At 43.7% G+C, this 12,422-nt stretch overlaps 1 protein-coding gene across 11 annotated transcripts in view; it reads left to right on the top strand.

Moving 5' to 3' along the window:
* The first annotated feature begins 2,355 nt into the window (after nucleotides 1–2,355).
* SMAD1 (SMAD family member 1) overlaps nucleotides 2,356–12,422 on the top strand; it is a 79,907-nt gene continuing 69,840 nt past the window's right edge. The window contains exons 1-2 of one of the 11 annotated variants that reach the window (XM_008515371.2): nucleotides 2,838–3,797; nucleotides 3,962–4,089. The gene's annotated coding sequence lies outside the window, so the exon portion shown is untranslated. Of the gene's footprint in view, nucleotides 2,664–2,813; nucleotides 7,308–12,422 lie in introns of those variants that run through there. The other 10 variants (XM_070608895.1, XM_070608894.1, XM_070608900.1 and 7 more) reach the window with 10 other exon arrangements.

The raw sequence follows: 12,422 nt of genomic DNA, 5'->3' as shown, positions 1-12,422 counted from the left end.
AACATTAAAATCCTGTACTTTTGGCTAAGTAAGAATTTAAGTAGTGCTAAGTGAAACATCCATGCGATACAGGGAAAGAGGATATAAAATGTATGTGTTTGGGAGTGGTACGCGGGGGTGTTAGATTTTAGGTAGAGTGGCCAGGGTAGGCCTCAGTGAGAGGGGAACATGTGAGCGAAGACCTGAGCGAGGGGAGGGAGAGGGCCATGTGGACATCGGTGGGAAGGGCTGTCCAGGGAGGAAACAGCTGGCGCAGAGGTCCTGAGGTGGGAGTATGTCCAGGTTGTTCCAGGACTTGTGAGGAGGCCAGGACGACTTGAGGAAGTGAGTGAGAGACAGAGAAGAGGTCAGAGTTGCAAAGGAGGGCAGGGAGGATCATGTAGAATCTTGCCCACATTGTGAAAACTTTTATTTTGAGTGAAATGGGGAGTCAAGGAAGGATTTTTTTTTTGATACAATGATAATAATATACAACCCACATTCAAGTTTTCACAATTGTCCCAACAATATCCTTTTTTAAAAAGTCCAATTTTCTATTACTATTTGAAGAAATAACTTGCACAAGGGGCAAAATCAAATTTCATAGAATGCATAGTATTAATAATTATCATTTGTAGCTATTAGAACTGCACTAAGAAAGGTCATCTATAGGTTAAAAAAATTAACAGTTTTACAACGTCATTTTACAGTTTTTCCGCTCAATTCAGGATCCAATCAAGGATAATATACCACGTTTAGTTGTCATATCTTTTTTAAACAGCTTTATTGAAATAAAACTCACGGACCATACAATTCACCCATTTAAAGTGTATGATTCGATGGTTTTTAGTATATCCACAGAGTTGTGCAACCATCACCACAAACTCATTTCAGAACATTTTCGTCACCCCCAAAAAGAAAGCCCATAACCTTTGGCTATCCCCCCAACCTCCCATTCCCCAAAACATAGGTAACCACCATTCTACTTTCGATCTCTACAGATTTGCCTACTCTGGATATTTTATATAAAATGGAAGCATACAATTTGTGGTCTTTTGTGTCTGGCTTCTTTCACTAAGCATAATGTTTTCAAGGTGCATCCACGTAGTCAGTACTTGTTTTCTTTTTATGACCGAATAATGTTCCATTGTATGGATAGAGCACATTCTATTTATCAAGGGAGGGTTTTGAGCAGAGGAGTGACTTGATCTGAGCGGCATTTAACAAGGCTTACTCCAGCTGTTGTTCCTTCCAAGGAGCAGAGACTGACGACCTGTGGCAATGCTGCTTTCAGGGAAAATAAGATGAGGCTCAACAATTGGCTGGGAAGGGCTCAAATAGGTTAACAAAGAAATTAGCAGAAATATCCTGATCTATAATTTATAAACGGTATTTTATGTTTTATGGGATTTGTTGCATTTCCTTTGAATAATTAAACATGGAATGCAGAAATAATAAAATAATAAATAAGAATTTAAAATGGAATGTGCACATGTAATGTACAGGGACAATTGGAGAGTACTGTTAATTTACAGAGGTCTTGGATATTTTCTTTATATTGGTGGTAACGATTCTTTTGGTTCATGTGAAATTTATTCCTAAGAATAATTATTTGTCTCTAAACATAACTCAACATTATGGTAATTATGCAAGATTTCACGCCAGCTTCCAGAGAGCTGGCCAATAGAAAAACTAATTCTTACGGAAATATATTTTCAATGTCTACGCAGATCAGGTAGATGAGAGCTAGTTTGTTTTTATTTTGGACGGTTGGTGTCATCTAAAAGATTGTAGAAACTGGGTTTAAAACATTTAGAGTTCTATTGAGGCATCTTTCATTATTTGGAGCAACGAGGTTACCTACTGGAATCATTAGATCCTGAACTGGCACAAGACCCGTGTATCGATTCAGGGTTTGGTATAAGCACACGCAACAGTTACTAGGCTATCTCATTCTGGGTATGTGCAACTTTTGGAGCTTGCAAATCATTGGGGAGTAAGTGAGGGTCAATGGAAACTAGACATAAGAAGGCGAGGCTCGAAGGACAATTGTCAAAAATGCGCTCCACGTTTATAGCACGGTTCGGTGGGCGCAGCGGCCACGTTGATGAACATTTCAGAGAATAAACACTGACCACAAAACTTCCCTCGCAGATAATGCACCAAGTCCGCTCCACCGGGACTAAAGGAGGCAGGGGGAGGAAAGTCCGAAGGCGCGGCGTTGTTTTTTTCTCCTTGGAATAAATGGGGCGGGGGGCTGGGGGCCGGGCGGAGGGAGGGGGCACGGGCCGCTACCCCGCGCCGTCCTCGGGCCCCGCAGCGTCGCGCTCTCGCCGGCTGGGCCGGGAATTTGGAGAGGATCCCTGGTCGCGCGGCGGCGGCGGCGCGCGGGTGCGCGTGTGAGCGAGCGAGCGAGCGGGCGGGCGAGTGCGCCGGGTATTGGCAGCCGAGGAGTGGAGGCTGGGCGGCTCCGACTCCCTGACGCCAGCGCGACCAGATCAATCCAGGCTCCGGGAGCGGGCGGGCGGAGGAAGGAGAGGCCGAGCGGCTCAGCCCGGGCCGAGCGCGGGGAGGGACCCTGCGAGCGCAGCGCGGCGCAGCGCCCGGCCGGCCAGACCGGGGCCGCGGGACCCCGCTCGCCCCGCCACTCGTGCGCCCGCGCGGACGGGCGCGCCGCCAACCCGGTAAAACGAAACAGACCCGAAACCAACTTTCCCTCTGCCGCGTCCCCGCCCTCCCCGGGCGCCCTGGGCTGCCCAGCGCCGCCGCCACCTCTGGGGCGAGCGCGGGCCCGGGGGCGCGGGCTGCGGCGGGCAGGGGGCTCCTCCCCGCGTGGGGCGGACCGGGGACCCCCCTCCATGATGGCGGCCGCTCCGAGGAGCGAACCTGCCACCTTCTCCTCCCCTCGCGCCCATCTCGCCCGGCAGGGCTCGGCTGGGGGTCCCCTCGCGTCTTTGTTGGGTCTCCGGTGGGGAAGCCGCGTTCCTCGGCCCCGTGCCTCGCCCCCGGCCCGGCCCGCGGCGGGATCTCCGGGCCCCCTCCCCCTCCGCCCGCGCCCCGCTTCTCTTTCCCTTTCCGCAGCCGGCCGAGCCGTGCGCGCGGCTCACGGGCCCATTGTGTCCCGCGCCGGCCGGGCGACCCTTGCGGGAGCGGAGGGCGGCTGCCGGCGCGCCTCTCGAGGTGCTCGGCGGCGCGCGGAGCGGCTCTCGCACGAGGGGGACACCTGGTGCCCTGGTCCCCTGCGCGTCCCCCACGGGTCCCCTGTTCTGCCCCAACTAGCCTCTTGGGGATCGGGGTCAAGGAGAGTTCGCACCGAAATTCCCTCTAATTTATTCGAAGGTTTGGCGGCGGCGCGTAATTTTTTTTTTTTTCCTCTTCCGCCTGCACCCCCCTGCGTCTCCAAGTGTCGTCTCATTCCTTTCCCTTTACCGGATTCGATTGCCTCACTGCATGTGCATTTGTGAGTTCGCTGCTGAACAACTGTTCCTTTGCTCTGCTCCCTGTCTTTGTTAGTGTTTCTCGGGGTTGTTTCTGTAGGAAGGTGGGGGTGGTGGGTGTGAGAGACAGACAGACGTGGGCTTGTTTTTCTAGTGGCTTAATATATACGAAGGCTTCCCGGGAGAGCGTTTCCTTGATGGACTTTAGGAGGGAGGAGGAACAAATGCCTGCCGGATCTTACAACTACAGTAGCTGCGGCTTTTGTTTATTTTGAGGCGCATACGATTTTTAAATACACCGTGCGAGATAGTCGGCAAGGCGCTTCCCTTCTGAAAATTGAGGCGCGTCTCAGAACCGTCTTCTGAGAAAGCATCGTTTACGTGAGTGCTGTGACAACCGGCCTTTTTCTTTCCTCCTGTGTTCTGTTCTTTCCATTGTATCTGAAGTTTCAGAGTCTTCGGAATGGTGCAGAAGTTGCATGCGTACTGTATGTCTTCCTGTTGCGGAAACTTAGCAGCTAAATCACAGAATGCCTTTATTTCAGAACGTTTCTCGCTCTAATTGCGTGTCGTGGAGAGCATGCCTGCGTTCAGTAACACAATGAGAAAACTGTTCTGTGCCCATGTTGATTTTTCATCTTGTTCGTAATTACCACTTTACGTTTTATTGGAGGTAAGTGAGCTGTATTGGAACCACTGTTTAAAAAGAATAGAGGCAGAAACACTGTTCACTGCCCCAGCGTTTTCAATTAGTGTAAATATTTTGCATGAGTGTTATTCTGATGTAGGTGCCAAGCCTAAATATGCTGTACTGATTAAAGTATTTTTCCTCTCCTCTCCTCTCTCTCCCTCTTTTCCATTCGCAGTTATTTGCTGTTTCTGTGCAGGTGGTGCACATTTGTGTAATATTGTAATTCTTAGGAAACTGTAACCAGGGTCGTGAGAGAGGATTTTTCTAGAGGTGGGTGATGCCAGAGCCTCTGGAGGATCCGGGCAGGATTGGGTTTCTTTGAGGGTAGTGATTTGTCCTTGATTTAGTTCTGATCCCTCCAACCATAGGTATGTAACCAAATACATTTTTCCTTTTTGCAGTAGCCTTTGGTTTTATACCCTTGAAGAGCTGATGACCTTTGTATTTTAGAGAAATGACAGTTTTTAGGCAATTAAAAATGTTAACCTCTTAAACCTCTTGGAATTTAATTTTTTCTGCTAAGTTCATAACGCATTAAGAGGATGTCTTATTTTCCCAAATACATTTATTAAAACCTAAATTGCTGTTTGTAATTTTGATTTCTAGTAATTCTCTGTTAAAGGTAAAATTTAATAACGGATTGGAAAAAGAGTAAACTTGAGTGTAATTAGACCAGTATATTTTAGCTGCAGTCGCCTACACAATCAAGGCCAAGTTGTGTGTGTATAAAAGATCTCATTTGTGTAGTCTTACAAGGCTAATGGAGGCATCATTGGGGCTTTATAAATAATGTAAGTTGTGTATAATGTAGAGTCTCCAGAGACGGCAGAGAAAGCATCATTACCAGCCTTTTCAACCTGCTTGAGATCTTAAATTGATTTACAGCACTGAACTGGTGCAAAATGATACATCAGGATGACATGGGGTCAGCCTGTAAAAGTCTATGATGTCAGCCTATTAGTTCAGTCATCATAATTAAACCGTATTACAGGGGCAGCTAAGCAGGAGTCTGGCGTTATACTTCTGATATGGGTGGTACAGAGATTTTGTTTATAGTGGAAAAGCTGAACTGGTTAGGAGTGCTTCTGTTTCTGAAAGAGGAAAAGGGTCACAGAACTCTGAATTTTTGAAAATAAATTGAAGATAAATGCAGAGATGTCAGTCTGCATTGTCTAAGTAGCTTTCCATTTGAGGGTGGAGAAACAGATGCTTTTGGGGTACTGATAAGGACCTGTGCAACTCTGATGCATGTCCTGAACCATGCTTCATGTGAACTGGAATGTAATTTGGCCTTAGGGACCTTCTAAAATATCAGAGGACCACATACTTTTTATCTCTGATACTTTTATTAGCACTGAGTTGCACTGTATTGATGTATCAGCTGACATGTCATTTCTTTAGCTAGTTATAGTTACTGGGTCTCCACTGAAAACAGAGATATGTGAATTGAACATAGAAACAATTCAGGACAAGAAGACCCTTGTTTTTTGCTTAAATTTCTGGCAATCCTTATTGGATTTATGGGTCATCTGAGACTGTGCTGTCTAATAAGGCAGGTATTAGCCACATCTGAGTGTTTAAATTGAAATTAATTAAAATTAAATAAAAATTCATCTTCTCAGTAGCACTAGCCACATTTCAATGCTCGATAGCCACCTGTGGCTAGTGGCTGCCACATTGGACAGTGTCTCTGTAGAACCCCTCCATCATCGCAGAAGGTTCTATTGGACGTTGCAGCTCTGGGGCCTTTACCTCTCCTCTTCCTCCTTTTCTGCTCATCTTTGAGCTCCTCCTCTGCTTGTTACCCCTACTGATGAGTGTGTGGGGTCCAAGGGAGAAAAAAATGTGTCCATTAATTTTGCTGCTTACTAGTTTGCTCTTTTTAAAATAAAAAACAGTTTGGAAGTGACAGTTGAACCTCCCGGATAAAACGAAGTTGACTCTTCTGTGGATCATATAATCTTTGGTGTGATGGCTTCTAATTTGATTAAGAGCTTTGAGTGTGAGAAATAATTGTAGCTAATTTTTTCTGAGTTTTTCCTGTGTCCTTGTTTTTAATACTCATATCTCATTTAAGCCTCAAAACTTCCTTAAGTTCTGTTGTCACATTTTACAGGTAGAGAAACGGAGTTCAGAGTGATTCAGTGTCTTGCGTCAGGCTTCTTAACTAGTGATTTTGATTTATAATCTTAGCTGAGATATGAATAAGGTAGTTTGACTCCAGAGCTTCTTAACGGTATTTTTTGGGGTTTTTTTTGGTGTAGAATACCCAAATAATCATTGTTCTGTTGGGCTTTATTTTTCCAGTATAGATATGACTTTGCTTTTGTTTTTTAGGTCTTTAGACAAATTTGTCCTCTATTGTACTTTTCTGGGCTGTCTTCTCTTGTCCTCTTTTAAGTGCTTGAGAAAGGGAGCATAATGTTAATAACGGATACAAGCAGAACATAATTGGAAGAATAAATGTCACATAAAAGTAATGCATTTCAAAGCCAAATTAGTTTTATCTCGGCTCTTCTGGCTCATTCCTACCACTTTCCCCTTGCGTTTTTCTTGTATGTTCACAAACTGATGGTCCTAAGGCGGAAAGCTCTAGTAGTTCAGTTTATCTCATCAAAATTAGTCATCCCTTAGCTGTAAAACACTGCACTTTGAGATACAAATGGTTCATTGCAAATTCCTTGCGATTTTTTTTTTTTTCGTTTAATGTCTACTTTTGTGTAGTCTTATAGTTCATCAGTTCTTAACATTTTTTTTGGTCAGGACTGTTTAAGAGCTGATCAAATCGCGGATCCTGTATCTTCTCACTCTCATCCTCCAATCTAAAAATGCTTATGTGCCCTGGTAAGCTTGTGTGGACCCCTGAGTACCCAAGTTGCATGATGTTTCAGTTGAAGGACGTCCAAGGAACTGCCTTGCCAAGTGCGTTCACAAACGTTTGTAATTTCCTTTCCAGAGAAGAGAGAGATTTCATGTTAAAAGCTGCTTTGAAGATTTTCTGATACAGTTGGTTCATATCAAGTTGAGTAGTCTGAGGCCCAGAGAACATACTAGCTTGCCTAAAGTCACCCAGCTAGTGATTGGGAGAGGGAAAGCCAGAACCTGGATCACTCGCGTTGTTGCTAAGTTCTTCTTGGTCTGTGTGTTTTTTCCTACCCTGCTTGCTGTGATCCTGAAGCTTCGGTCTGAGCATATCCCAGGTAATTTCGGGAGGAGAGGAAAGAAGAACTTTTTGGGATGGTCTTGACATTTTGTACCTAAGATTGTTTGAGCCGAGTAGGAATCAAGTCTGACAACCTCAGAGAGATGTTTTTTACAGATTAAAATCGATTTTTTTTTCATTTTAGAGATGGAAAAGAAAAGCCCTATGTTCTAATTTAATCAGCGGGACCTTACTAGAAAATGGAAGATCCAAGATTGTACAGAGTTCAAATTAAATCAGGCAGTGCTGCTATGTGAATGTTATCTCTTGACTCTCAAAAATAAATCGCATTCCTAACCAAAAGCTAGAGTTTAGGGTATTTAGGGAAGAAGCTAAGGGGAACTAGGGAGAGAGTTGGAAAGGTCAGAGGAAGAAAAGGATAATTTAAATATAAAAAGAGAAATTTGATATTAAGTCATAAAGTGATTTCGAGGCTGATGAAGTGTTCTCTGTAATTGTACCTCTACGTGTGGTTTCTTTCTTTTTTAAACTTACTGTTACCAGTTTATTATAAAGAATACAACTCAGGAACAGCCAGATGGAAGAACGACATAAGACAAGGTGTAGGGAAGAGGTTCAGAGCTTCCACACTCTTCCCGGGCGCAGCACCTCCAGCTTCCAACCTGGAAGCTCTGGTGTTAGTTTTTGGTACCAAGATGAGGAGGGCCTGCTTTGATAACAAATCGAGGCATCTCCATTTTGCCCCAAATTGAAATCTCTTGACTCTTTATGTTCCTTTTCTGCTATTACCTAGTAGTACAACTATTCAGTCTAATCTGGTGATCTGTCATCTGATTTGCTGCAAAAATACCTGAAGTATTTTTAACACCTCTTCTAGATTAACTTTCTTTAAAAAAAAAAATAGCTAAGCTAAGTAGCATGAATGTACTTACTCAAACTCTAAATTAAAATCCTCCTTTTGGTGTTCATCATTGAGATGGTGTCAGTTTTAGAGATGTGCAACTAGTCCGCTAGGCCAAAAAGTCACATTTACAGCTGTTGCTGGCTGACTTGCAGAAATGAGCAGGTTCTGTAGAACATTCATTTGCATAAGGGAAGCTATCTTTCAGATGGGAAAAGCCAGACTTTCATAAACAGTTCAACTCCAGTGGCTACTTCAGATTTTTTGGAAGGCACTGGGAACCGCAGTATTTGAGCAGTTTATCATCTTTGTAATTTTTGTTATAAGCTGAAATCAGAACTTCAGGGCAGACTCCCTGTTGACTGTAATGCATTAAAACCTCCAAGGTTTGACGAATCCTTACCTGGCGATTCTCCCAAATTTCTTCTCTGCTCGGTTCCTAGTGTTCAGATAAGGAGTCTTGTTCTCTTGTAAGAACCCAGGTCTGTGGTGTGGTGGATTGGTTTCGTAATTTTCTTGAGACCACAAGCCTGAATTTAAAGGGACACATACACACAGTTAATTATGCTTGTACATGCTTTTGAGCTCAGAATTAAATATTCGCTACATGATGTTTGCAAAGAGGAAGAAAAAAAGGTCTAGCTTTTGAATCAAAAATGTATTTATACACGTAATATTTTAATGCTTTATTTGTAGTTTCTGCTTAATGTTAGGGTAGCTGTACTATAGATATTTTTTTCCTACAATTCAGATAGGGTATAGTTACACAAACTGTTCATTCATTTTCCTCTCCTTGTCTATCTTTTGTGGTTTCTTTGTGGTGTGCTTATGCAAAGTGGAAGTATTTCAGACCTTCATAGATTTTTCTTTCGGTTTCAAACACCACAGGAAAAAAAAGGGAACTAATTATCTTTCAAGCATTATAATTAGGCATTAAATTAAGTCATTATTTAGTTAGCTAAATGCAGGATCTTTTGTTTGTTATTGAAAGAAAACGTGTCTTTTTAATGGAGGAGGGGTGTTACATATCCCTTATTTGATAATTTTGATACAGTATTGTAGTGAGTATATGCTCCACTTATTCAGTGACCGTTTATTCTGAGTGGCTCAGTAATTAGAAGACACACAAAAATGAAAAATGCAACAGTATTACAAGAGTTCTTGCAAGGTAGTGTGAAAGTCGCTTGTACAGACAGCTCACATGAGGACCACATTGGTGTAGAAGGACATGTGGGTTTGGTAAGTAGAAGGGAGAGACATTCTGGGCAGAGTCGTGGCGTGGGAGACTCAGGAGGTAGGCATGAGTGTTGAGGATCTCTAGAGAAGCGCTGTCCAATAGAACTGTCTGCAGTGACGGAAATGTTCTGTATCTACGCTGTCCAGTACTGTAGGCCCTAGCCACAAGTGACTGTTGAGCATCTGAAGTGTGGCTAGTGCAACTGAAGAGAACTTTTTTTTTCCCTTTGGTAAGGAAGATTGGCCCTAAGCTAAAATCTGTGGCCAGTTTTCCTTTTTTTGCTTGAGGAAGATTATCACTGAGCTCAGATCTGTGCCAGTCTTCCTCTATTTTATGTGGGACACCGCCGAAGCACGGCTTGATGAGTGGTGCTAGGTCCATGCCTGGGATCCAAACTTGTGAACACTGGGCCGTGGAAGTGGAGTGCACTAACTTAATCACTGCACCACCAGGCCAGCCCCATGCATTTTTAATTTTAATTAATTTATGTTTAAATAGCCACTGTAGCTATCATGTTGGAGAGCACAGATCTAGAGGCTGGTTAGCAGCGTTGCCTGACCACAGTGGGGATTCCTGATGGGGCCCAGTATGGTGAGGTGGGAGAGATGGTCATAAAGGTTACACTCAGTGGGAGTTTGGGGACCTCAGAGTGCCAGAATAAGGAAGCATTGGGAAGTCACTGAAGGTGTTTAAACATACGGTTTTTTGGATTGTAGAGGGCAGAGCCTGTATACCAGGAGATTCGTAAGAAAGCAATTTGAGTTATCTATCTGATGAGATGGGTTTGAGAGCAAAAAAACACAAGATGGTTATTTGGCTGTAGAGCAATGGAAGAGAGAGGTGTCAGAGATTATTCTTAAGTTTCCAACCTGAGTGGCTGGAAAATTAGTAGAGCCCTTACTTAAGAATAGGGAAGAACTGGTTGTAGAAGGAATAAAGATTGTGTGAATGATAAATTAGAGTTGACAGGTTGGATTTAAGTTGGGGCGTCTAAGTATTCTACAGGCAAGTTGGAGATACATAACGAAGCTGCAGCTTGGGGAAGCGCTCAGAGCTTTACATGAGGATCTCCAGCAGTGATCTCCTAGAAATGATGGGTAGACTTCCAAGAGCAGATGGGTAGGCTGAGAGCATCATGAACAGAGAAACAAAGAGCTGGTGGGTCGAATCTTCCATTAAAGCCCACAATTAGGCATTAGGAGAAGGGAGATGCCTTTGAAGTAGACGAAGGAACTGGAAGAAAGGTGAGGGGTCAGAGGGTCACTTTAACCAGGAAGCCAAGGGAAGAGAGATTCCGGAGTAGGTTCAGAGAGGGAGATGTATTGTTCAGGGTGAAGGAGAAAAGGTTGAGGTAATCAGGTGAATACGGTTGAGTGAAGAGAGACAGTCTATTAAGAAATGAAAAATCTTTTTTCCTTAAAGATTGTCACCTGAGCTAACATCTGTTGCCAATCTTCTTTTTTTGTTCTTCTTCTACCCAAAGCCCTGCAGTATATAGTTGTATATCCTAGTTGTAGGTTCTTCTGGCTGTGCTATGTGGGACGCCACCTCAGCGTGGCCTGACGAGCAGTGCTGTGTCTGCGTCTGGGATCCGAACCAACGAAACCCTGGGCCGCTGAAGTGGAGCGCCTGAACTTAACCACTTAGCCGTGGGGCTGGCCCCGAGAAATAGATTCTTAAATGCCCTTGAGTGACTTACGTTTCAAAATAGATGAGACCTCTTCCTATTTAAAGGTTGAGAGAAAGAAGTCAATGGACAGGAGCAATTAAAGACGAAGAGTTAATGATCTGGAGCACAGGGGACAAAATAGTAGCCATGGTAAGGAGGGAGAGTTGTCCGAGAAAGCAGCTGAATGGGGTCCAGGTTAGAGAGGAAACCAGATGGCAGAGCTCGTGCCGGCTTGTGTGGATTTTACCAGTCGTGTCAGAGGCCAGGCCCTTCATTGGTGTGGTGAGATGAGGGAATCAGCAGATGGCATTGGAAGTTTAGGAATAATGGAGAAGTTTTGGAAGAACTGTTGTAGTTAATGTGCCAGGAAATCTATGGAGAATTCAAAGTCTAAACAGCAGCGGGGAAGCCTGGGGTGAAGTCTGATGTGGCTGTGGAGCAGACGAGGCAGTTGTGGCTTTCTAGAATAACTTTGTGGCTTGATAGTAAGATTGGGGAGAAATGTTGGTAAGAGATGATTCTGGCCTAGGGATAGCAAATCCATGAAGAAATGAAGCTCTCGAGTCAGGTTGCCCAGGTTTAGGTCCAGGCCCCGAAACCTCGCCGTTTGTACCTTGAGGAGAGCTACAGTTAACTTTTGTACCTCACTTTCCTCATCTGAAAAATAAAGATAATAGTCTCCGCCTCAGGATTGCTAGTGAGATGAAATGAGTTATACGTCCATGTTTCATCTAATCTAAGACGCTGCTGATTGTAAGACATTATTTCATGTACTACTGAGGAAACAACTGTTAGTTAGACATGACAGACCACTGGTTATTAATTTCCTGGTTTCAGGCGTTAGAATGGGGGCAAGGGGGTGCGTCTTAAGTTGGTGAAGTACAGAATACATAAAGGACTTAGCATAGGACCTGGCGTATAAGAAGCATTCAGAAAATGTTGGCTATTTATATAAACACCAGTGTGATTTTAGAGTCTAGAATGTTAATGAGAGCAGTAGCAAATCCAATCTAGATAAGGGGTCAAAACAGGCTATAAGGACTGTCATGGACTGAATGAGTTGAGCAGAGTAAAGCGGTGGGAATCCCCGTAATGAAATTGTGAAATCTCAAGTTTGGGAGTTTGTAGATGGAGCATTTCCCTGACAATTCTAGGTAAAGGTTTTTAAGAAAAGGATAGAAGTTGAACTAAGAGAAGAATGCCCTTTAATGATTTTAAAAAGTTAAGTTGCTCAGAGCTAATAAAAGTAAGTATTCTCAATTTCTCTATGGCTTTTCCTATAGCATTCATCAGTGTTAAGATATTTTTTCATTATAGTAACACATGCTCAGTGCAGAAAGATTCT

Source organism: Equus przewalskii, chromosome 2 (genome assembly GCF_037783145.1).
Source record: "Equus przewalskii isolate Varuska chromosome 2, EquPr2, whole genome shotgun sequence".
Lineage (NCBI taxonomy): Eukaryota > Metazoa > Chordata > Mammalia > Perissodactyla > Equidae > Equus > Equus przewalskii.
Note: the sequence above shows the minus strand (reverse complement) of the source record. Positions and strands in the feature narration are given on the sequence as shown.